At 38.8% G+C, this 24,958-nt stretch overlaps 1 pseudogene; it reads right to left on the bottom strand.

Moving 5' to 3' along the window:
- LOC122794862 overlaps positions 1 to 24,958 on the bottom strand; it is a 146,592-nt pseudogene that overhangs the window by 99,205 nt on the left and 22,429 nt on the right.

Below are 24,958 nucleotides of genomic sequence, written 5' to 3'. Positions count from 1 at the left end.
CCCATTCTATCATCTTTCTCTCTCTAGTTATTTGCACCCAATACCTGGTTCTTTTGCCAGTTTTCTCCATTAAATTCCAGCCCTGACTTGCCTATTGTTTGCATCTCTAATTGCACTCATCCCTATCTGCAGAATCTCCTTTCTCCATTTCTGTGTTGGTTTAGTTCTTAAAATACTTTCTTCTACTTTATGGAAGTAATATTCTGCATGATTTTTGTTATTCTCCTTAAAGGCCTGCATCCAAAATCCCAGTCTCTCCTTGTATCTCAATCTTTCCCTGTGTTTCATTATCATCCATTTCCACTTTGAATTATAGTTTTCTGCTTGTGATATGTATGAGTCTTAATTGTGTAGCTCTGAAATATCCCTTCAAATTGGGTAATCCCAATACGCTGCGTTCTACTGGAAGAATCAGATTATCCCACTTGACTCTTGCCATCTTCCCCTCCCAGATAAAGTCATTCAGCTCTTTACTAATTGCTACCCAGCTTCTCCTGTGTTTGATAAAAATATACCTGACCTGTGTATAAGACTAATGGGACTAAAAACATTTTAACTGTTTATATCTTGCTATCCATATCCATATAGCAAAGCTTCCATTTTCTCAGTTTTTGTATTATCTTTTGTTTAGTCTCTTCCCACATATCCTTAGCTGCTACACTAGAATCATTTTTAATCCATACTCCTAAATATTTCATTTTATCATGTCCCCATAAATATGGATATTCCTGAACCAGTTCGTGTGTGGGTATATAATTTATTTATATTGCCTTTGTTTTAACTTCATTAATTTTGTATCCTGAAAACATCTGAAACTGTCTCAAAATGTTCCATTGTCTTTTTCTGTTTTTGTCAGGTACAAAATAATACCATCTGCATATAAATCCAGCTTTTCTTGACTACCATACCAATTATATCCTTGAATTTCTGAGTCCCTTATTTTTTTTTGCCAGTGGTTCTAAATATAATGCAAATAATAAAGGGGAGAGAGGACACCCCTGCCTGGTTCCTCTGCTCAAGCAGAAGTTATCAGAGAGGACCCCACCCACTTTAATTTTCACCTCTGATCCCTCATATATTCTCATAATCAACCCAAGAAATGCAAATGCTTCCATTGCCTGGCTCATAAAGTCCCAGCTTACTCTGTCAAATGATTCTTCTGCATCAAGACTCACCAACATCAATGGTATTTTCTTACATTCTTCTTCTTCCCTCTGGATCATCAGTGTTCTGTTAATGTTGTCAAATGTTTGCCTCCCCTCCACAAAACCAAATTAATCCACATCTATCAGTTTTGGCATTATTTTTGCCATTCTTTTGGCCATTATAAAAATGAACAGTTTATAATCATGGTTTAGTATTGAAATGGGCCTGTATGAAGCTGGATCTGATGGATCCTTACCCTCTTTAGATATTGCAGCTACCACTGCTTTCTACCAGGATGGTGGTACTTCTCCTCCTCTTAAGATACTGTTAAACAAAACCTTCCAGATCTTTATCATTTTTTTCCTCCTAGCTTGCAAACATTCACAGGAATACCATCTATTCCTGGGGACTTTCCTACAGATTGGTTATACATCACAATTTTTTATCTCATCACCTTCTATCCTTACTGTTAGTAATTGAGCCTCATCTCCCTCTAACCTTGGTATGTTTAATCTTCCATAAACATTTCCATGTGTATCTTTTCTTTTTCACAAAGTCCAATATTTCAAGATGTTCTTCTTTTGCCATATTTCACAAATATAATTATTGCATTGTAATCACACATTAAGTTACTGGTCTCATTAGTGTTCATCTACATCTCCCAAATCCTATCTCTGCTTCATTTCCAATGTACTCTCATTTCTTCTAGTCAGCTCTCATGCTCCCTTCCTTCTGTCCAACATTTTCTGTTGAAACATTGGGGAAGGTTTCACAGGTACAGTCTCTCTCTGGTCCTTATTATCAAAAGAACAAGAAGTAGAATCTCCTTCTGCTTCATGGCTCACTTTTTGTTGGACAAACTTCTATATTTCCTCCTTAGCATGTACTTCATCAAAATATGATTTTGTCCCTCCAGGGAATAATTCCTTGAAGACTTGGCATTCCCTGAATAGTGGAGTGAAATTACTCATCTCCTGCCTGGTGTGCAACGAGTAACCCTTCTCCATAAATACTCTGCTGTCTCCCACTTTTAGTATTTTGTCCTTCTGCCACAGTTTTGTCAGAATCAACAACTCCTGCTGATAGCATTGCATCTTTACTATTAAAGGTCTAGGTTGTTGTCTGATAGCCAGGTTTGAAAAATGTGTCCTTTTAACTAATGAATCCTGTTGTGGAATAGCAATCCAGTTGCTTATGTGTGCCTTCATAAAATTAATGCAGTCTGTTTCTTCCAGCTTCTCTGGTATAGCTGAAAATCTCAGGTTTCCCTACATGCTCTGTCCTCTAATTCGGGTCTATATCACGTTGTTGAACTTTTAAAAGTTCGAACACCATATGGTTGACACCATATGTTCGAACTTTAAAACTTCAAAAATGTAATATAAAAAAAAACACAAAAAAAATTACCTGAAGGATGTAAGTAGGGGGGCAAGCCCCCCCCTGCACCCCTCATGTGGGGGACTGTGCCCCCCACCCACCCCACTACTTAAATATACCAGCTCCGAGATCACACTACATTGTAGGAAAGGGAAAGCTTCCCTTACAGAGATCTCTGATGAAATGTTCAAAGTTTTACATGTTCGAACATAAGGTTTCAACCATATGATGTTGGAACTTGTAAAAGTTTGACAACGTGCATGGGACACTACTGATTATATTACTTTTTAAAACATCTTGTCCTGAGGAGGCTCATATTCAGCCAGCCTCTGATTTTTGCAGGTTTATCACCTGACCTGAATATCTGTTTAAATCTTATTTCATTTTTTCCAGTCTTTTGTTGCTTGTGTTGATATACTCTATCAGTGTTTCCTTTATTTTAACCAAGACTGTGTGCAATTGTATTATATCTTCCTGTAAGTTACTGGAAGTCATGTCTGGAGGTTGCATTGCTTTTTGCTGAACAGCTGCAGAACTTTCCCCAGTTAGTGTTTCTTCCTCACTTTTTGTAACTGATTTTTTTTCCGTATGCTCTGTATATTTTTTTCCTGGCTTCCAGGCTGAAATTTACCCATAAGTACAAAAGTCTACTAGCCTTCTCTGTTCAGTTTCTGTTTTCACACTGGGAGAGCTCGAGTTAAGCTGTTACTCAATGTGCAGCCATCTTGGAAGTCCCAAGGGAGATTTATTCCTGATTTACCGGTGTGTACAAATTGATAGACTAGCTGTGTACTTATGAGGTGAAATAAAATCTTAGATGGATGACTGACATCAGAAACAGTAGTGGGTTTGTGAGGATTACCAAGTTTTTATACTAAATTACAAAAAAAAAAAAAAAATATATATATATATATATATATATATATATATATATATATATATATATATTCATTGTTGAGCTGGTTTATTTTGGAACACATTGTCATTTCGAATACGTTATGCCAGTAGTTTATGACTTTGAAGAAACAATTGAATGACTAGGTAGGTAACCAAGTTTGTGATTGTACTATTATAGGTAGCAAGCTATCTGAAGGCTTGAAATAAGATATTAAGCTTTAATTAATGAATAGTGAAATATTGAAGTCAGACTGGGTACAAGACCCCTTTTCAGTGGAGGCCCAGGTATACACTGAGGCATAGATGAAAACAATTACAGCACAATTATGCAATTCTTTATACATTATACAACATTCAAACATTAAACAAGGAGGAAAACAGATATTCATACAAGATGCAAGGAAATACATAAATAGATATAGCAGCCATTATAACTGTTAAAACATGACTGGTTGTTGAGCTACAAGGGTTCAACAAATATAAAAATAGATGGTTTGGAATTAAGATAGTGTAGGGAGAAGAGGTATTACATTACTACAATTATCTAATATACTGAAGTCATTTTCTTTAGTCCAACCTAAAAGTTCTGAATTTCTAGGTTAGGTTTACTAAGGCATCCAAAGTTAAGACTGATGGCAGTAAAACTGAAATTGTGGCAACTATGAAGGTGGCAAAGATGGACATATGAGTAAGGGCTAGAGGACAGAAAGAAGAGGCAAAGGATGAAACAAGCAAGAGTAATGAAGGCAGAAAAGAAAACTGACAATATGTTGTTTAGAGAGTTGCCTAAGCATTCATAAAATTCATTTGTTAAGCAAGGAGGCCCATAGTTACTTTTCAGGGGTGACCTGGGAGTAATGTCTTGCAAAGTGAGTTGCTCAAGGGAAAACAGTAGTTAAATGAGGGCTAAAGGAATAAAAACCTGTATCACAGGAACTACAGCTTACAGCTTTAACCTTCTGAGCCATCTGCTGGACAATACTGAATTGTGGTAGAGTTTTATGTGTTTTTGTTATTATGTTCTGAATGTGATGATCACATTCTCTGTTTTCATGTATGTAGATGCCTAGCAGTTTCATATGTGATACCAATTCAATTTTAGTTGCATTGGCAGATGTTGGAAATAGTGTTATTATTTTACCACTAACATGTTTTGGAGTTGTTAGAAAAATATGTATTAGTAATATGCATGCTTAGTGCATTCGAGGTTTAAAAAGGGTTAACATATTTATTCTGTTCACACTACATGAATCTGCACGAGCTACTAGAGACATTCCAATCCTGTTATGTCATAAAAATATGTGCAGATATGATCTGCTTATGCTTTGGAAATTAACAGGAAAGCATTTGATTTCTGCTAGTATCATGAAAATAATAATAGATGTTTCATTTCTACTAGTGTCATGAGACTTTGAACAAAGAGTTGTTGATTTTCTGCTTATGCTGTGAGAAAGCACATGGCTGCTGAAGCTATTGATAATGAAAACAAAGGCTGCTTGAAAGTATAAACCATAGTCAGCATTACTTGTACCTAAGCTAGAAATGTACCTTGAAATGTAACACATATATATTAGAACTGCACAACTGAAGAATAGAAAGTTTGTAGTGGGCTAAAAATAAGCCCCAAGGCCAGGTTGTTTTTCTCAAATGTTTTTTATAATCCAGTCATGTCAGCAGGAAATCCAAGTAACATTTTCTATGTAACACATAGTGAGTTTTAAATCTGAACATGTCAGCAGGAAATCTAAATAACATGTTCAGTAGAATAATACAGAAAGCTGTGTCTACGTCAACCATAGAAAAGTAACATTTCATAGAACTGTATAAAAGAAGCATACTGCTTACTAGTAATTTAGACAAAAACCTGTATCTGCATGTTTTGTCTCCTTGCTGCAAGTAATAAAGGGTGCCATACTTGAACCTTACGTGAATTGGTCTTTGAAGTTTTTTCCTTTGACAGGTGTGAATAGGATTTTTGGGGGAGGGGTTAAGAAGAAATATAAATTATGAGCTATCCAGCCACGGTTCTACTGAAGAAAATTATTCTTGGGTGAGTTGATACAATATTCTTAGATTTTTGGCTAAGCGAATAAGGGTGGAGTAATATGTATATTATATAAGCAAGGCATGTTTGCTAGCATAGCTCTCAACCTTCCATCTCCAAAATGAGGAACACTACTAGCCTTCATGATGTGGAACAAATGGGCAAAATGTGGAACACATACTAATGGCTTCCTAACAACTTCAACTAAGAAGGCTATAGGATGGTTAAAATATGCTACTTTCACTTATAAATAAGATCTTTTAATGAATTAATATGCTTCATTTCTATTTACCATGGATTTCACTGAAAAAAGTTCCAAACACTGAATGTGTGACAGAGTTTTTCAATGTGGAACTTTGAGGAACATGAAATTTTTAAGGCCTCAAATGAGGTACATTCCTCATAATGAGGTACACATGAGAGGTATGTTTACTAGCTGTATGAAGATCATTGATGAAAATGTTGAATAGGGTAGGGCCAAGGATTTGATCAGTGGGGGGTTCTGACAGATATGGGAAGGAAAGTAGAGAATTCATTTAACTACTTTGCTGCTTGGAATCTTTTGCTAATGTCACCCCCATAGTGCCTTTTTTAGGCAAGGCTCAAAAGACAAACCCACCTCCATAGACAACACAAAGAAAAAGAAACTAAGGGTAATGCTGCTCAACGCCAGAAGTCTAAACCTCAAGATGCACGCACTCGAGGCTCTCCTCAGTATGGAGAATATCGATATCTGTGCAGTAACAGAAACCTGGTTCAAGGCTCCCGAGAGCACCCCAGCACTACCAGGTTATACCTCATACCATGCTTTTCGGCCCCAAAACTCGTACCGAACCACAAAAGGAGGGGGAGTATCCATATTCATCAAAGATACCCACACCTCCAGGTTAGTGACGCTGCATGAAGCATCGGAGACCATCCATGTGCAACTAACAGTGGGCAAAACTGCCTTTCAGTTTGTAGCCTGCTACAGACCACCCTCCCAAACTAAGGAACCCCACTTGGCTTTCCTGAGAACACTGGAGAATATGAAGGTCTCTCCAAACACCATTATATTGGGTGACTTCAACTACCCAAACATAGACTGGGAGCACTACTCAAGCCCCAACACCCTCGCCCAACGGTTCCTAGAATTTATAAACTCAAATGCTATGGAGCAACTGGTCACCACTCCCACAAGAGGGGAAAACATATTGGACCTGATCATCACCAACATGGGGACTCTATGTTCCATACCAGAGGTATACCCCTCATTGGTAAGATCTGACCATATATTAATCTCACTGGACATCCATATCCCGTCCCCACCCCCAGCCAAGGAAACCACAGTGAAGAACTTCTCAAACGCAAACTTCACACTTCTCAAAACCGAGGTGGAATCCTTCAAAGCCCCCGGGCCAGTGGAAAATATGGCCCAAACCACAGAATTCTTTACAAACGCTTTCTATGGACACCTACAGGAATGCATGGATTGTGCTATCCCAAATAAAACCAAGACTCATTCCTCCAAAGGCAGGAGACCTGTCTGGTGGACCCCAGCCATAAATAAGCTATACAACAGAAGGAGGAAGCTACTACATGATAAAGCAAAATCCCGAAAAGGGAAGGCATCTCTGATCAGTACTAGCAAGAAACTACGATCCCTCATAAAATCATCTAAGACCAGCTTCGAAAGAAAACTTGCACAAGATGCTAAAGATAATCACAAGGCCTTCTTTAATTATGTCAGGAACCTGGGTGGCAACTCCCAGATATGCTCTGAGTTAATTCAAAATGACAAAAAATACACTGAACCCACAGACATTGCCAACATCCTGGCAGACAGGTTCAGTGCAAACGTCTCCCCCCTCTCCCCCCCAAAAGAGCAAATGTCTATCCCAACAGAGTGTAGCCTCCCTGACATCACAGATGCACAGGTGAGAGCTGCCCTCTCCAAAGCAAAAAACACAGCATCAATGGGACCGGACGATGTCCCGGGCTGCGTCTTACACGAAATCCAAGAAGAACTGACCCCTCACATAAAGTCTCTGTTCATTCTCAGCCTTACTACAGGATATGTACCCAAGCAATGGCGTACAGCAACAGTGGCCCCACTCAACAAAGGTGGTGCCACAACGGACCCCGGAAACTATCGCCCTATAAGCCTGACTAGCCTGGTCTGCAAAGCTATGGAGCATATCATCATGAAACTCATAAACAAAGACATTGGGAACCTCCAAGCACTGGATCCTACCCAATTCGGCTTTGTTAATGGCAGATCTTGCCTCTTGAACCTGGTCAACTTCTCTGAAACAGTCACCAAGGCCATAGATGAAGGGAAGATAGTCCACACAGCCTACCTGGACCTCGCAAAAGCCTTCGACACAATACCCCACTCGGGCATCATAAATAAGCTCACCAGCTTAAATATCAACCCCTATGTCACAAGATGGGTTGCAAACTGGCTCAGGGATAGAACCCACATGGTCAGAATTGCAGGTGCCATGTCAGACTCTAAACCAGTTACAAGTGGCGTCCCACAAGGCTCAGTCCTGGGACCTCTCTTGTTCGGTATATATTTCTCTGAGGTACAGGCTAACATGGGAGGACTATGGCTGACCAAGTTCGCAGATAAACTGTGTCAAGGGCTTTAAATAACTCAAGAAATAGAGCAGATACTAGGTTGCCTTCACTTCTGTGTGTGTTTACAGTACTGATGAAACTAAAAAGAGCAGTGGTGGTGATATGGAGGGGGTGGAAACCATGTTGTGATGAGGAGAGAAAAGAGTTACAAGTAATATGATTAAGTAGCTGGGAATTAATGCATTTTTCAATGGCTGTAGACAGGGAGAAAAGGATTGTTATGGGTCAGTATGAGAGTCTGGTAGAGTTACATTCTTTATGCAGGGGTAGAATAGAAGATTTTTTCCAAAGCAGTGGGACATAAGATTATTTGACTGAGTAATTTATTAACATTGAGACTGGGTAGGCTATAACATCTGTTGCTATTTTGATGTATTTGGCATGTAGATTGATAGGTAACAGTTTTGGTGAGGTTTAGCTTGAGTAGGTGCCTTTTGATGGTGGAGGTGGGGACTGGTTGGAGAGTAGGAATGTTGACATGATTGCCAAGCTGGGATGTACATGGTGAGGTGACAGGAGTAGAGATTTTGAGTAAAGAAGAGACTGAGTGCATGGAATGTGTATTAAAATGACAGGCAATGTTATCATAGGTTCATAGGTATATACTAGGCTAATGACCATTAGGGGCCTTATAAGCGTAGCTGTGCAACCCAAATGTGTCCCACAAATCTGATTTTTATAGGAGGCAATTCACTGACAGCCTCTCTCCATCAGAGACTTAGGTGCCAGGCCAGGTGAATTTCTGATTATCCATCCATTAATCCAAGCAGAGCTTAAATAGGGGTTAGAGAGAAACTCTGCTTCACATGAATGGGGAACCTGTTCCAGAGAATGGGAATTTTCTGAGAAACATATTTGTCTCTCCAACATGTCCTGTTTATGTCACAATCAAAATTTAGGATTTTGATTGAGTAGTTGATGCTGTTTGTTTTGCAGCTATGTAAAAGTTTCATCATAACAGGGTCCAGAGATGTCTTGTATGGCAGGCAAAATTTACCTCTCAGAAATCAATATGATACAGAGTAAAGAGATAAGGCTTTGAGGCAATCAGTGTAGGACACTGTGTTTACTTCCTGTAGCCTTTTTGTAAGAACCATTTCTGAATATTCCAGTTGCTACGTGTGTCTGGTCAGGGACATGGTATACAGCTCCCTAATGAAATGTTGGCACTTAAAAAAATGAGTGCCAAGAAGCTGAAAAAAACCACAGAAAACACAGGAGAAAAGGGAATCTGGAAAATCACTCTTCTCCTATAAACTTCATTTTGCAGTGGGGTCAAGCCCCTCTGCAACCCCATCATCACCCCAAACTTATATATACCAACAATGAGATCCCCATACCTTAGAGAAAAGGGAATATTCCAAGAAATGGCACCTGAGACTTAGTATATGTAAGTTTGCTCTTTTGGCTATTCAGTCTCCATATTTTGGGACTCGCTGTAGTGGGTCCCAACATTTCAAATGGTTACCACGTGACGGGTCTGATGATGACCAAGTACAGCAGAACAATGACCCCTCTGGACCTAGATGCCATGCCCTTACTTATAAGTTAAACAACACAGAAGAATTTTCTTAATACCTTGGACACATGTTAGTTGAAGGCTAGCTTACTGCCTACATGAGTTCCCACATCCCTGACTAGTGAGTCAATTTTTAGGAGTGTTATATTAGTTACCACAGGTGGCTGACTTCCCAGAGGTTCATAGGTTCATAGGTTCATAGGTTGGTACTAGGCTATCAGCCCTAGAGCCTATACAAGCCTAGCCATAACAATTCCCTGGCTATTTCTTCCCACATTATTTACTTTCCTGGACCCCTGTCTAGCAGGGCGACTGACGTGATCCCTGGGGTGAATTTCCTTTCTCCCATCCAATCATCAAGGTTCCTCTTGAAGAGGTCCAAAGAGGCACTCTGCTTGACATGTATGGGCAATCTATTCCAGAGTCTGGGGAGTCTCTGGGTCAGGAACCTATCCCTCCAGCATGTTTTGTTTATTGTGATGACAAGGTTTAGATCCCTGGAGCATGTAGCTCTGAGGGATTGGGATTTCTTTAAGTGTAGCATGTCCAACAGCTCTGGGTTTGACATGGCCTTGTATGTTAAGCAGAGATCGCCTCTGAGTAGACGATATGCGACAGAGTATAGCTGGAGTTTTTTAAGGCGGTCAGTGTAGGGCATCTACTTTAGGCCTGTGATTCTTTTAGTGAGGTATTTCTGAGGCCTTTCCAGTTGTTGCAGATGTCTTGAGAGGTACATACCAAATGGGGCGTTGTATTCTATAATGGGTCTAATGAGGGATGAGTACAGTGGGACAATGACGTCCTTTTTTCTGGATGAAAAGCCCTTCGTGATGAGGTGTGCCACATAGAAGGATTTCCTGACTGTTGTGGCGATGTGGTCCACCTGTGTCCCTAAGTCTCTTATCACACTTTCTGTGTTTAGTGTACTGCCACCTATATGGTAATTCGTGGAGATACATGTTTTTTCCCAAAGGGGATAACAATACATTTCTTGGCATTGAGCTTGAGCCCATGGCTCTGGCACCAAGCATCTGTTTCTGTAAGGCCCTTTTGTAGAGTATCCACATCATTTGGGGATTCAATAATGGCTCCCAGTTTGCACAGTCATCTGCAAACTTTGTTAGCCAGAGTCCCTTAGTGTTGACCTGTACTTCAGAGAAGTAGATGCCAAACAAAAGCGGCCCCAGGACTGAACCCTGAGGTACTCCACTTGTCACTTGTCTGGAGCTGGATTTGGAGTCGGCTACTTGTACAGTGTGGGTTCTATCAGTAAGCCATTTAGCAACCCATTGGGTGACATAGGGATCAATGCCCAACTTAGTAAGTTTATCTATGATTCCAGAGTGGGGGATGGTGTCAAAGGCCTTGGCAAGGTCTAGATAGGCTGTGTGAACCACCTTACCCTTGTCCATGGCTCTGGAGACTGATTCAAAGAAGTCAATCAGGTTCAGGAGACAAGATCAGCCCTTCACAAACCCAAACTGGGTGGGGTCCAGTGTTTGAAGGTTGCCAATGTCTTTGTTTATAAGTTCCATGATAATACGCTCCATGGCCTTGCAGATAAGGCTTGTCAGACTGATGGGACGGTAGTTTCCGGGATCCAAGGTGGATCCCCCCTTGTGGATTGGGATAACTGTAGCTCTGCGCCACTCAGTGGGCACGAAACCTGAGGTGAGGCTATGATTAAACATGACACTTAGATGAGGTACAGAGGGTACTATAATGCATTTTGTGGCATTGAACATTAAGCCATGGCTTTAGCACCAAGTGTTTGCCTGTGTTAGGCCTTCCTGAAGGGTGTTCTAATCTTGGGAGGGATTTAATGACTGCTCCCAGTTTGTAATCATCTGTGAACTTGGTCAGCCAAAGGCCTTTGACAATGGCTTTGTAGAGGTGTCCTCACAGATTCTAACCTCTTGGATTCTATCTGTGGACCAGCGAGCTATCCACTGTGTTATAAAGGTGTTTATGCCTAGTTCCATGAGTTTTTTGACAATGCCTTATAGGGGTATCGTATCAAATGCTTTAGCCAGTACTAGGTGGGCAGTATGCACCACTTTCCCCTCATCCATTGCTTTAGTGACATTTTCAAACAAGACCACCAGGTACACTAAGCAAAATTTTCCTTTGACAAAGCCAAATTGGAATGGATCCAGTGTCTGGAGGTCTCCCATGTCCTTGTTGATAACTTCCATGATAATTCTTTCCATGACTTTGCAAATAAGTCTAGTCAGACTAATGGTTTATAGCTTCCAGGATCTGTGGAAGGTCCTCCTTTATGAAAAGAAATGACCATCGCCGTCCTCCATTTTCATAGCACAAAACCTGTTTTAAGATTATAGTTAAACAGGGATTCCATGGGTCCTAATAAGTCAGTTTTTAAACTGCTCCTTTGGCATTCCAGGCTGTTATCAGGGCCCATTGAGGCTGTGTTCTTGATTTTAGTGAGTGTAGCCAGTACATCCTCTCTAGTTATAGTTGGAGGGGTTATATTTGAGGGTATTTCCTGAGAGATGATTGGGGGTGAGAGGGGGTAAAGCTGGAACTGAATTTGTCTGTTAACAATTTTGCAATATTGCCAGGCTTGGTGAATGTGGCACCATTAACTACCAGGTCATCACATTGCGGGTCTAATTCAGCTGAGCAAAAACTCTTTTCTTCAGATTCCCATTTGTCAAACCCTAATTGACAAAACCTTGCTCCATTGAATGTCCGTTTTAGTGAATTTTTTTCCTAGGGGAAAAATGCTCGGTCATCATTGGGAATTTGCCCTTTTCCCCACTAGTGTGATCTTGCAGTTGGTATATTTAGTTGAGGGAGTGTGGGGTTTTAAATTTTGTGACATTTTTGGCATTTGTTAGGCTGGCCAAGCGTTTTCCCCTAGGGAAAAAAGTTGCTAACATGGCCGTTTGATGGAGTAAGCTTTCGGCAATTAGGGTTTGACAAATAGGTGTTCATAGAAAAGGGTTTTCTCTCAAATTATATAGACCTGACATTGCTGTGTACTGCACTTGAGGTTTCTGAAATAGTTGAAGAAGGTATTATGGTTATCTTTCACCTGGCAGGCTATCATAACCTCAAAGTTGTGCTTGTTTGACCTAATTAGCCCTTTTATTTGCCTGTTTAACTTGATGAGAGAGTTTTTTTGATCTTTTTGGGGATTACCCTTCCTGATTTTATGCCATATTTTTTCCTTTTGTTGTATATCCTGTTTAACTTAGGATGCCACCTAAGTGGTTTGCTTCTGGAGCTAGTTCTGGGCTTACTTTTAGTAGATATAGCAGCCTCTATGCAGCCACTGGCATGGTTGTAATGAGTTTCTGAGAGCAATTCAGTGTAGGCTGCTGTGTTCTTGGGGTTTGGAGGGGCATTGAATTTTCACAAATCATCACTTAATAGAATGTAGTTTGCTTTGGAATCATTTTTAACTGTTACTGGTTTTACTGGGGTTATGGAGCTGATTTTGATTTCGGAGACAGCTTTATTGTCGGACTTTACCAGGGAGGATGAGACATTAGGGGGATGCAGAGTTCCCCCATATGTTGGAGCCTCTAGTAGGTATATTCACTATTTGGTCAAGAGTGCTTGTATTTACAAAGTCCAGGAATTTCTGTGCCTGAAAATTTGAGGCCATGAAGTATTTCCAGTCTATAGAGGGGTAATTAAAGTCTCCCATGAGTAGGGTGTTAGATTGGATAGTAAGTGTCTCCAGTAGGTCCAAGTATGTGCTGTGAGTTTCTTGGGACATGGAGGATGACCTATAGCTGGCTAGGATACAGTATGGAATTTTGTCTATGGTGATCTGTATGTGGAGGAACTCCAGCATATCATCCTGTTAAAAAACAAGGGGTATGCTTGTTATTGATATTGTACTGAAACCCTGCACTGTCGAGGCATTTTCTGCCACTTTAAACCATGTCTCATAATTGCCACAGATGTCTATATTCACAAGTGTGAGGAGGGCTTGAAGGGAGTACAGCTTTTTACTTAGGCTGTTGGCATTGAGCAGTAACACCCTGGAGTTCATTTTGAGTTGATTTTGCTATATCAGAACGTTCGTCAATTTAGCATTGCCTAAAAAATGCACTATGGGGTGGATAAAGTTTTAGCCAGTATTTGAAAGCCTAGAGGGGTCAGGTGCAGACCATTTTTAGCAAAACAATGTGGTGTATCAATAATCTTTTGGTCTTCTCAGAAACTTCTAGTACATACTACTAAAACAAATAGCAAGGCTGGTGACTCCCTTTTTTCTAATATAGTTGGAAAAGCCTGGAATCTCCTCCCAAATGAACTCTCCGCACTTCCCTCACTATCCTGTTTCAAAAACAAATTGAAAGTGTTCCTCAAAACTCACTGGTTATGCCCATGCTCCAAACCTGACTAGTCTATTTGTGTCTCTAAATACTTTTCTCTTCCTACCCCGTCTACCCACTAAAAGCAACTCCTCCTTATTAAACTATTTTATTAAACTATCTCTAGCATACCTTGATTGTATTAGCATTCCTTTGTTATGCATGTATTCTGCACTGTAAATATTACTGCGATAACCCGTAATAGGTACTGTTAATAGGTTTTATTTGTCTCATGTTTCATTAGTTGTTATTGTGTTAATTTCATTGTCCTACCTAGGAGCTTATCTCCCCGGGCCTCTACTAAAAATGGACATGTATCCAGTTAGAATAGCCCAGTCAACAAATGTAAAATAAAATAAAAATAAAATAAAATAAAATAAATAATAAAAATATCAAGGCACATCCACCTTTAACCTTTGTCTTTGCAGTTACTGGTCTAAAAGTGTGGAAGGCACTGAAACCCTTTACTGTCAAGGTACTTTCTGCCACTTTAAACCATGTCTCATAATTGCCACAGATGTCTATATTCACAGGTGTGAGGAGGACTTGGAGGGAGTACAGCTTTTTACTTAGGCTGCTGGCATTGAGCAGTAGCACCCTGGAGTTCATTTTGAGTTGATTTTGTTATATCAGTACGTTCGTCAATTTGGCATTGCCTAAAAAATGCACTATGGGTTGGGTAAAGTTTTAGCCAGTATTTGAAAGCCTAGAGGGGTCAGGTGCAGACCATTTTTAGCAAAACAATGTGGTGTATCAATAATCTTTTGGTCATATTAAGGCATCATCCTTGGTGATGGTAATATGCTGCTCAGTGCTAGGCTCATACCAGTCTGAGACACATAGTCTGAGAGCTCTATAATGTCTCTTTTCATATAGTCCAGGAAGTTGCATCTCAGGCTATTTACACCTAAATGGACTATGATGGAATCATACTAGTACCTGTGGTGTAATTACTTGAGTACATGCATGATTCTGGTACCTGTGTTGTAATTACTTGAGTACATGCATGATTTGGTGGATCTTTGCTCCAGACAAGCAACTAACAGTTATCTTTGCCTTGTTCACCCTGGTTAGAGAAGCATTAGTAAGTCTTACAATATCGTCCCCTATAACTGTGAATGGCTAGCGATGGAGTAGGTTGAATAGTTTGGCCAGGGTTGAGTAACTGATTTATGGAGGACCAAGGGTGTGGGATTATAATGATTTTTGTTTTGTAGATTTGCACATAAAGTTTCTTTGTCAGATATAATATTATATTTGGAATAGTTACTGAGGTATCTATAAGACTGGAGGTTAGACTGAGTTTTATTTTAGGTCCTTATTTCCCATGCTTTGTCTCTTTCTGTTTCATAAGTTGCTTTGTACTATTAGATAGCTGAGGGCAGGGTTTAATTTTACTCTTTTGATTCTAGGTAGAGCAAAATTATTCAGGATGTTTAGTAAATTTAATTGAATTCTTACACGGTTGGATGTTTACTTGTATTCTGTTTTTTTACAAATTACAAAATAACAAATTTCTACCCAAAACCCTTAAACAGTAACAATCTACCTGACTCTCCGCACATAACCACACATCAACCGCCATGTCTAAATCCCAGACCACACTGCACCTTAAAGAGACAGCAAACCAAAAAAAAAACCCCACACCTCACCAGAACTACTGTGGGTTCAATAAACTTTGAGTTGTCAAAATGCAGTTTTGAATAACTGCACTTTTGGAATTCTGGTCTCGAGATATTGAAATTCAAAATTTCAGTATTTCCCGATTCAGAAGTGGGCCTATATATATATATATATATATATATATATATATATATATATATATATATATATATATATTTGTATATGGGAAGTTGGGGAATATGCACTTTTTCCCAATATTGTTTGATCTTAGAGTTGGGATATATAATTAACAGGGGATGTGGGGTTCAGGGGACTTGTCTCCACCTGCAAAAACATAATTTTTAGTTGTTTGCTCTGAAGTCATATCTTCAGCATGAGCAGTTCAATGTCAACTTTTTTTTTTTTTAATTTTTGTGTTGATGTTAGTAACACTGACATTTGGAGTCGCCAGAGTCTGGTGGAATCAGAGTGGAGCATGCAACTAACCCTACACTGAAAAGCCCTTATAGACACAGTTGAGACAGTTTGTTACTGCCCTGCAGTACACAGATACCATAGATATTTTTTAAGTAGCACATAAAGAGGAATCCTCATGTGGTGGCCAGACTGCATTGTGTTTTCTAACAAAGGCATGAAGTGCAGTAGACCAGTGGCCTAGAGTTGACGGACAGCCACTCTGTGTGAGTCCATACAATAACAGAACTTGAATACGTTTAGACATGAATGGAAAGGCGACTAAAAGACACCTAATGAATATCTCTGGGCAGAATTATCAGGACCAAACTTACCTGTATTCCAAGTATTGCACATCCCAAAATTGTATTTTTGGTGAATGTTTTATATTTTTTGTTGTTTAAGTTTGAAGTCATGTATGTTTAAAAGTCTATAATAAAAGGAGACTGGTTTGAATGAGAAGCTTACTGGTTTATGACTGAAGCATGGAGAATTATGACAAAAAATTTAAAGTTGCATATTCTGTTTGAGCTAATGACTCCAATGTATCACATCTGGTGGAGAATTTTAGCAAAGTGTTTCCACTACAGATAACCACAAGTACTTCAAAGTTATTGAATGCATTGACTTTGGAGAAGGGCTGAGACCATACTACCTTCAGAAACAGTGGAGGGGAGAGAGAGAGAGTGAAGATTTGGAAAGCTTGTGCTACATGAAGTACTTATAAACAATTGTGCTGTTTGAATGCTGTGTTGGTGGATTTAAAATAAACAGTGTTTGAGTTATGTACCTTGTGGGGGAAAAATCTAATGAAACTATGGATGCATGACAAACTTAGTGTAAGGAAATTAAATTTTCAAAAGGTGCACCTAAAGAACAATTGCAGTGGTAATGCATTAACCCCCCCACACACCCTCTAATTAAATATACCAGCTCCGAAATCGCACTACAGTGGGGAAAGGACAAATTTTCTGATCCCTACCATATTGAGATCTCAGTCAGAATGGTTTTATGAATGGCATGTTCGATAAAATGCTGTTTGATGCTGTAATCTTTTGATGAAATAATAAGCACCCCTTTAAACCTATTAGAATTCAAATTTTATGAACTGTGTTGTAAGTGAAATAACCTAGTTTGTGAGTTTGTTAATAAACGAAAGGTTAGGAGTACAACAAAGCATATAAAAGTGAATTCAAAGCTGATGGACAGTATGCTCAGAGCTGAACCTTACCAAACTCCTGAAAATATTAATTACTACATGCTGAAACAGTGAAAGATACTGCTTTACAGAAGTGAACAATGAATTATTTTTGCATTTGAGAATTTATCCTCTGCTAAAACCCAACAAATCTTGTGGTGTGTCAGATACATGACTAGAATTTCTGTAACATTTAAGAGAAATGGTATAATTCAAGGGCTGATAAACTATGTTGAGTGTCTATTTAGTGTTTATGAAAAAGAAAAGAAAAAAAGATTTGTTTGAAAGAAGTTGTTAAGGTATAATATTTATGCCTTTACCAACGTTGGAGAGTTCTGTGGAAAGACTAGCAAATGAAACAGTGCTTTTCTCTTTGAGAAGTTCAAAAGGTATTTTGTAAAGATGCTTTCCCATAATAAATTTTGAATGAGGTGGTATTTCATAGGTAGTTACTAGGGACTTGACCCAGGAGACCATTGAGGAGCTTTGCGCAGTTTCCCAATTACCCCAGAGCATCATCTTGGTTAAGCAACTTGCTGTTGGTCAGAGAGTAGGCAGAACAGATGCTGAGGAACTGAAATCTTGGACTATAGGAAGCAGTTCATTGACTTTATCCTCTGCGATAACTGTAAGGCAAGCATTTCAGAATTTTATGATATAAGGAATGCTGACAAAACTGCAGCAAAGTTTGAACTCAAAGGAACTGAAATAATTGTATAGAAAAATGAACATTTAGAAATTGGATCTTATCTTACAAACCAAGCACAGAATGGTGCTACTAGAATTTAATAGGGCATTTTGGTGGAAACTGATTATCTGTGTATCAGTTATAATTGCAATAACCAATGGGTATGGTATATTGAAGATTTACCCATGCTTGGTGTGGTTTAATCACAAGGACAAAACCAGAGTGATTAAATAAAAACAACCGTCTGCATATCTTCAGTATATACCGTAACAAGGAGGTCCAAGTAAACCACGAGTAACCAACAGTCTTCAGCCACAATTACTTGCTCCACCACACTGGCAAAAAAACGATAAGGCGATAATCCAAACCACTTTATTGGAAAACAACAGATAACAGATGACCCAGGTTTCGTTCTATGACGAACTTCATCAGATAACCAACATCCAACATCTCATTCCTTAAATACAGTTATCCCACCCACTAATTACATCAATTAACTAAAATTACTCAATAAAATAATTATTCCATTTAAAAACACAGTATACCATTATATGCATATAAAATAAATAACTTGAATACAAAATACTACAAACACATCCTATACCTTATAAATATATGTAATATAATATATTTAACATAATATGAACTGTACAGTCTGACAAGGAATAATAAAATCACACTTCATATTTCCATAGATAAATTTATATGTATATATATTTTATATCTAACGTATATTGAAATTGCATGGTATTACATAAAATATAACCATGTAAAGTTGTTAATGAACACACGTAATAATATTAACATGAGCATAAGTTAAATCATGAATATGTGTATATGTGCTGCTGTGTAAAATGCATGAAATATATATATAAAAATATAAAATGTATGTAAAACAAACCTTATATATATGTATATGTATATAAACACGAAAATTTATATAGTAAAATTCTACATAAAAGATGGAAACATAATTATGTAATGTATGTGTATAAATTGAAATTATAAGTGTATATTATCTATATAAATGCACAATAATGTAGCAAAAATAATATTTCCATAACCATAATCTACGTTGTGCATAGTTAACTCATAATGTGGTCACAATTTACCTGCCTTTGACCATGATGCTTTTCAAAATGGGTTTTATGGTACAACACTCATTTAGCCCTGGAATGTTACATGCATCCAAAGCTAACTGCCATTTTAATTCACATATGTCCAAATCTAAAGGAATAACCCTACCTTGTACATCAAAACTAACATTATGTATAATACAGAACTTGAATATGTGTCCGGTGTTGCCCATTATATGCCTAGCAAGTGCATTAGTTGTTTTAAGATTTCGAATATCTAATAAATGCTCTCTTACTCTATCCCTAAAATGTCGGGAAGTCTTACCAACGTAAAATGAGTCACAATCCTGGCACAAAGCCAGGTATACAACGTTAGATGTATAGCAGTTATAATGTCCCTTTAAACTAATACTATAACCATTGACAACAATATCTTCAGTATATCACACCCAAGAGTTGGTTATTCCTATTATGCAATGACATTATTTAAGAAAAAAAAAATTACTTTTCTTAAATAATGCATTTGTATAATGGCATTGTGGTGTTCTTCTATGTTGTTTCTGTATCCTGTGGCTTTGCTGATGTACTGTGCATGCATATGGAACTTACGTTCCCATGCTTACACTGTACATCAGTGCTTTGGAAAGCAAGCAATGGAGATGGGAAAATTTCCTTTGCCTTTTTTTTTTTTTTTTTAAGAAATTGTGAAATTCAGGCAGTTTAGAAGTATGAGAGAGGGTGAAAATACAAGGAAAATCAGGCATGTTTCTTTAGTTTTGTATAACATACCTAATTTTGCTTGTATTTTCTCTGCCCTCTGTACCCACCTTTTGACCTCTTAGCTCAAGAAAACTGCAAAGCCTTGGCATATATTAATAGAAGAAAGTCTGGGCAACCGGACTTTTTTGTATTGGTATATGCTCGATTTACAATGGGAATACTGCTTCAGCTGACCAATCAGCTGGAGGTGTTTCTATAGCAATAACCCACGCCTGGGTGTGGGTAATGCTGGATTTACCCACGGTTGGCGTGGTTTGGTCCCGAGGGTGAAGCCTGAGGGACCAAACAAAGCCAACCGTGGGTAAATACAGAATTACCCACACCCAGAACAGGGTTATTGCTATTATACCATGACATTATTTAAGAAAAGAAACTATTACTTTTCTTAAATAATGGCATAGTATAATGCCTGTTTACTGCCCTTCCGCAGATGTCTGGCATCCGCGGCATTTCTGATGTACTGTGCACCTGCGCGGTACATCAGAGTTGAGCAAAAGCAACGGAGAAAGCAAGATCTCCGTTGCTTTTTTATTTTCGCTATGTTAAATGGGTTTAACATAGCGAGACAGTTTAAAATAAGCAACGGAGACGTCCATTGCTTATTTTAAAACTGTCTCGCTATGTTAAACCCATTTAACATAGCTTTAATAAAAAGCAACGGAGATCTTGCTTTCTCCGTTGCTTTTTTTTAAAACAGGTCTCGCTATGTTAAATGGGTTTAGCATAGCGAGACAGGTTTAAAATAAGCAACGGAGATCTCCATTGCTTATTTTAAAGCTGTCTCACTATGTTAAACCCATTTAACATAGCGAGACAGTAGAGTTATACTAATGGAAAAAGTCCGGGCGACCGGACCTTTTTCCATTAGTATAACTCGATTTACAATGTGCACGCTGGCCAGTCAGCGTGCACGTTTTGGGGGGGTCATGGTATAATAAAAGATAAACTCTGTGGCAGTAGAAAGAACTCCACTGCTGTGAATAGACTGTGTACTGCAAACAAGAATAAGCAAGACAGTGTCTGTGATCAAAATACAGTTGGCTGATATCATGGAAGACAAAAAGATTTTAGGTTGTGCTGAGATACAGCAACATGGGGTCCCAAAAGAAAGTCTGGTTACTGACAGTGATATGTGTTGCAAACAGTTCTATAGTGCAACAAAATGAGAGTGCTTTGCGTCAAAGTGTCCTTGAGTGCAGAAGTAGGCTTGTTGAAATTATGCAAAGTGAAGTTAAAACTTTGTTTGCAGGTAATAATTCTAGCTCTGACGATTCCAAGATAGATGGAATAAATCTTGATGATGAAGAGCAGAATGTGTTTTCTCAAACTATAGAATGATATCAAACTACAAGAGATTGTAGAAAAGGTAAAATAAGCCTTTTTGGAGAATGTGGCTGCATAGGGAGTAGCTAACCAACAACAATAAGTGGTAAATAAGGCACTGCAAGAAAAGGTCATGGTTTGGTCTGACTTGTGTAATTCCACATCTGAACATGCTAAGGGGACTGAAGTAAACAATGCTGGTTTCATTAAGAACCTAATCTTAAAGCTATGATTTTGGAACATTCCGCATTTCAAAAGAATCTGACCACTTTAAAGGAGATTGCCAAGAAAATGCACAAAGTTGCAGAAGTTGTAGCTAAACTTGAGATTGCAAAAGACACACCCATATGTCATTATTGTTTGATATATAGAATAGTTAATAAAACCAAAGGAAATTATTTCTGAGCACAGAAATGAAATAGACTGTCATAATGATGAGCTGGAAGAAGTGGGAAGTGTTCTATATGGTTTTCAAGAGAGTCACCAAACATTAGTGACTGACTTTTAACAATTCAGATGGTGTCAGAACAGACCAAGAAAATGCTGTTTTGTTCAAAAGTCTCTGAACTTTCCATCCAAGTTGGAGCAGTGAGGCAATCAGTAAGTTTCAAAGTTACAAGAAAACTGATGAAACGTATATTCAAACAAGTTATTGGGTTAAAACAAAACAAAAAGTAATGCAAGTGCTTCTGAGTGTCAACAAAAATCTGCATAATCTGAAGCCAGAGAATCAAACCTTGAAGAAAGATATGGAAAGGATGAAAGGGTTACAGAAACAGATTCAGGAGCTACAGAAAAATCAAATTAAGACAAGTCAAAAGGAAAAAGAGCCCTGTCTTAGTAGGCTGCATAAGATGAGAAAAGAACAAAGTGAACTTTTGATTGAAACTGAAAGACAAAGAAGACATCAAATGTAGAGTCAAGCGGAAGTTGCCTGTTTTCAGAGCTGTTGTGTCTTTCGGCTTTTCCCGGTTAGGGGTCGCCAAGAAAATTATACAATGACTTCTTATTAGTAATAAAAAATGTGCACGCTGATTGGTCAGCTCAACCAGTGTGCCCATTGTAAATCGAGCATATACTGATAGAAAAAAGTTTGTCCTCTAAAGTACCATTCAGCAGCCAGACATTTCTATTGATATATGCTACAGAGGGCAGACAAACACCGGAAAAATCAGGTACATTCTGCAAACAGAAATGTACCTTATTTTCCTTGTATTTATGCACTGTCTCAGCAGACTGTCATACCTCTGAACCATCCAGATTTTCAGAGAATGTCCAAATTTTTGCCTCATACAAAAAAAAAAAAAAAAAAGCAACAGAAATTTTTTTTTCTCCGTTGCTTCTGTTGAAGAGCACTAATGTCCTGTGCAAGCATACGCATACATATTACATCAGAAAACATGGAACAGGGAACAATGTGGAGGAGCACTACAGTGCCATTATACAAAGTCATGCTTTATAAAGGTAAGCAATTTCGTTTTTTCTTTGTATAATAGCAATAACCCACTCCTGGGTGTGGGTAATGCTGGGTTTACCCATGGTTGTCTTTGTTTGATCACACCACCCATGGGTAAATCAAGCACTACCCATACCCAGTCATGGGTTTTTTATTAAATATTACAAGCTTGCAGACTGTGACTGATGTGGTTCTTGTTTGAAAAACAAAGCACAAGAGTCTGCAAACTGAAAATGAGTTGCGAAAGGCACAACTGCAAGATACTGAGACTAAAGCTAAGAAGAGATCACTACCTTAAAACAAAAGCACAATGTATTGGTTCAGCTTAACCAAAACAAGAAGCATGAAGAAAGAAATGCAATAAACAAGTTCAATCTATGTCAGAAAGTTTTGGTATTGATAAAAGGGAATGTAAAGAAAGATGAAATTCAGCAAAAAAAAAAAATGTAACCCACACAAAATTACTAGGCATAACTGAAGATGAAAATCTGAAATTTAATCAGGACATACAGCAAGTTATCAAAAGGAATAAAAACACCTAAATGTGGGACTTCTGTACCAGTTAAACCCATATCTAATTATTGCAACAAAGATAGCTATTGGTCACTCCTATCCACTTCCCGCATTCATATACGTATCAGCCATATTTACAAATGTACAAACCACACAACAAACAAGGTTAGAGACATGTTATAACAAAGTAGCAAAATTTGCTACAAAGCTCTCTGTTTTACCTTAAAACAACTATAATGCTTAGAGTTACCACAGCTCATAATCTGCACCTAGCTAGTCACAGTCCATCACTTTATTTGCAATCCAGATAAATGCCCCTCCATAAAAAGCAACCCTCTGAAAGTATTCACCATGCTGAGAGTTGCACTCCAGTGAACAATGCTTCTTCTGGCCACCACAAAGTCAAACAATGCTATAGGAGATGCTCTGTTCCATTTATATCACTAGACTTTGAAACACGTTACCACTTCCACTAAAACAAATAGGCAAATTAAATGGCTTCAAACCCAAATTAAAACAACACTTGAATGAATCCTGGCTCTTCTCATCAACCTTGCCAGGGTAATGTGGCAAATTCAAGCCACTACCATGTCTGCAATACACCCGGTTTATAGACACATAGGTTCATAGGTAGGTACTAGGCTATCTGCCCGAAGGCATTTATAAGCCTAGCCAGAATGTGTTGGCTTTTGCCGCCCCCTTAGATTAGTTCCCTGTGCCTCTGTCCAGCAGAGCCACTGAAGTGATCCCCGGGGTAAACTTTCTGTTTCCCATCCACTCGTTAAGGTTTTTCTTGAAGAGTGTTAGAGAGCAGCTCTGCCTAATGTAGATTGGAATCTTGTTCCAAAGCATGGAAAGTCTCTGGGACAGGAATCTATCCCTCCAGCACGTCCTATTTATTGTAGTGGTGAGGTTTAGATCCCTAGAACGTGTTGCTTGAGGGGATATGTTTTTCTTTAGATGGAGCATGTCCATCAATTCTAGGCTGGACATGGCCTTGTATGTCAGGAAGAGATCACCTCTGAGTAGGCAGCATGCAACCAACTACAGCTGAAGTTTCTTCAGTCGAGCTGCATAGGGCATCTGTTTGAGGCCAGTGATCCTCTTGGTGAGGTACTTCTGTGGTCTTTCCAGCTGTTGCAGGTGTCTTGTAAGGTACATCACAAATGGGGCATTGTACTCTATGACGGGTCTGATGAGTGATGAGTAGAGGGGCACAATGACCTCTTTTGATCTGGATGCAAACCTTTTTGTGATTAGGTGGGCCACATTGAAGGATTTTCTAACCACTTTGTCAATGTGATTATCAAAGGAGAGATTACTATCTACTTGGGTCTATTATGTCCCCAGATCCCTTATTACATCTTCTGTAGCTAGGGGACTACCACCTATGTAATAGTTTGTGGGTACTTTGTTTTTTCCAAAGGGGATGACTATGCACTTTTTGGCATTTAGCTTGAGGCCATGATTTTGACATCAGGTATCCGTCTCAGTGATACCCTTTTGGGGGATGTCTCTGTCAGCCTGAGAGTCAATTACAGCCCCTAGTTTGAGTCGTCTGTAAACTTGGTCAGCCATAGTACTCCTGTGCTTGCCTGTACCTCTGAGAAATATATGGCAAACAGGAGGGGTCCTAGGACTGAGCCCTGGGGAACGCCGATTGTAACTGGTTTAGAGTCGGACCTAGCTCCCACAACTCTCACCATGTGGGTTCTGTTCGTGAGCTAGTTGGCAACCCATCTTGTAACACAGTGGTTTATGTTCAGGCTGGTGAGCTTGTTTGCAATACCAGAATGGGGAATGGTGTCAAAGGCCTTTGCGAGGTCTAGGTAGGCATTACGCACAAACAACAAACCACTTTCTCAGTTATACTATCACAGCTAAAGTTTCT

This window comes from Protopterus annectens, chromosome 2.part1, assembly GCF_019279795.1.
Source record: "Protopterus annectens isolate FY-2018-M chromosome 2.part1, PAN1.0, whole genome shotgun sequence".
In the NCBI taxonomy this organism is placed as follows: domain Eukaryota; kingdom Metazoa; phylum Chordata; order Ceratodontiformes; family Protopteridae; genus Protopterus; species Protopterus annectens.
The sequence above is the reverse complement of the archived record's forward strand: the minus strand, read 5'-3'. Positions and strand labels throughout refer to the sequence as shown.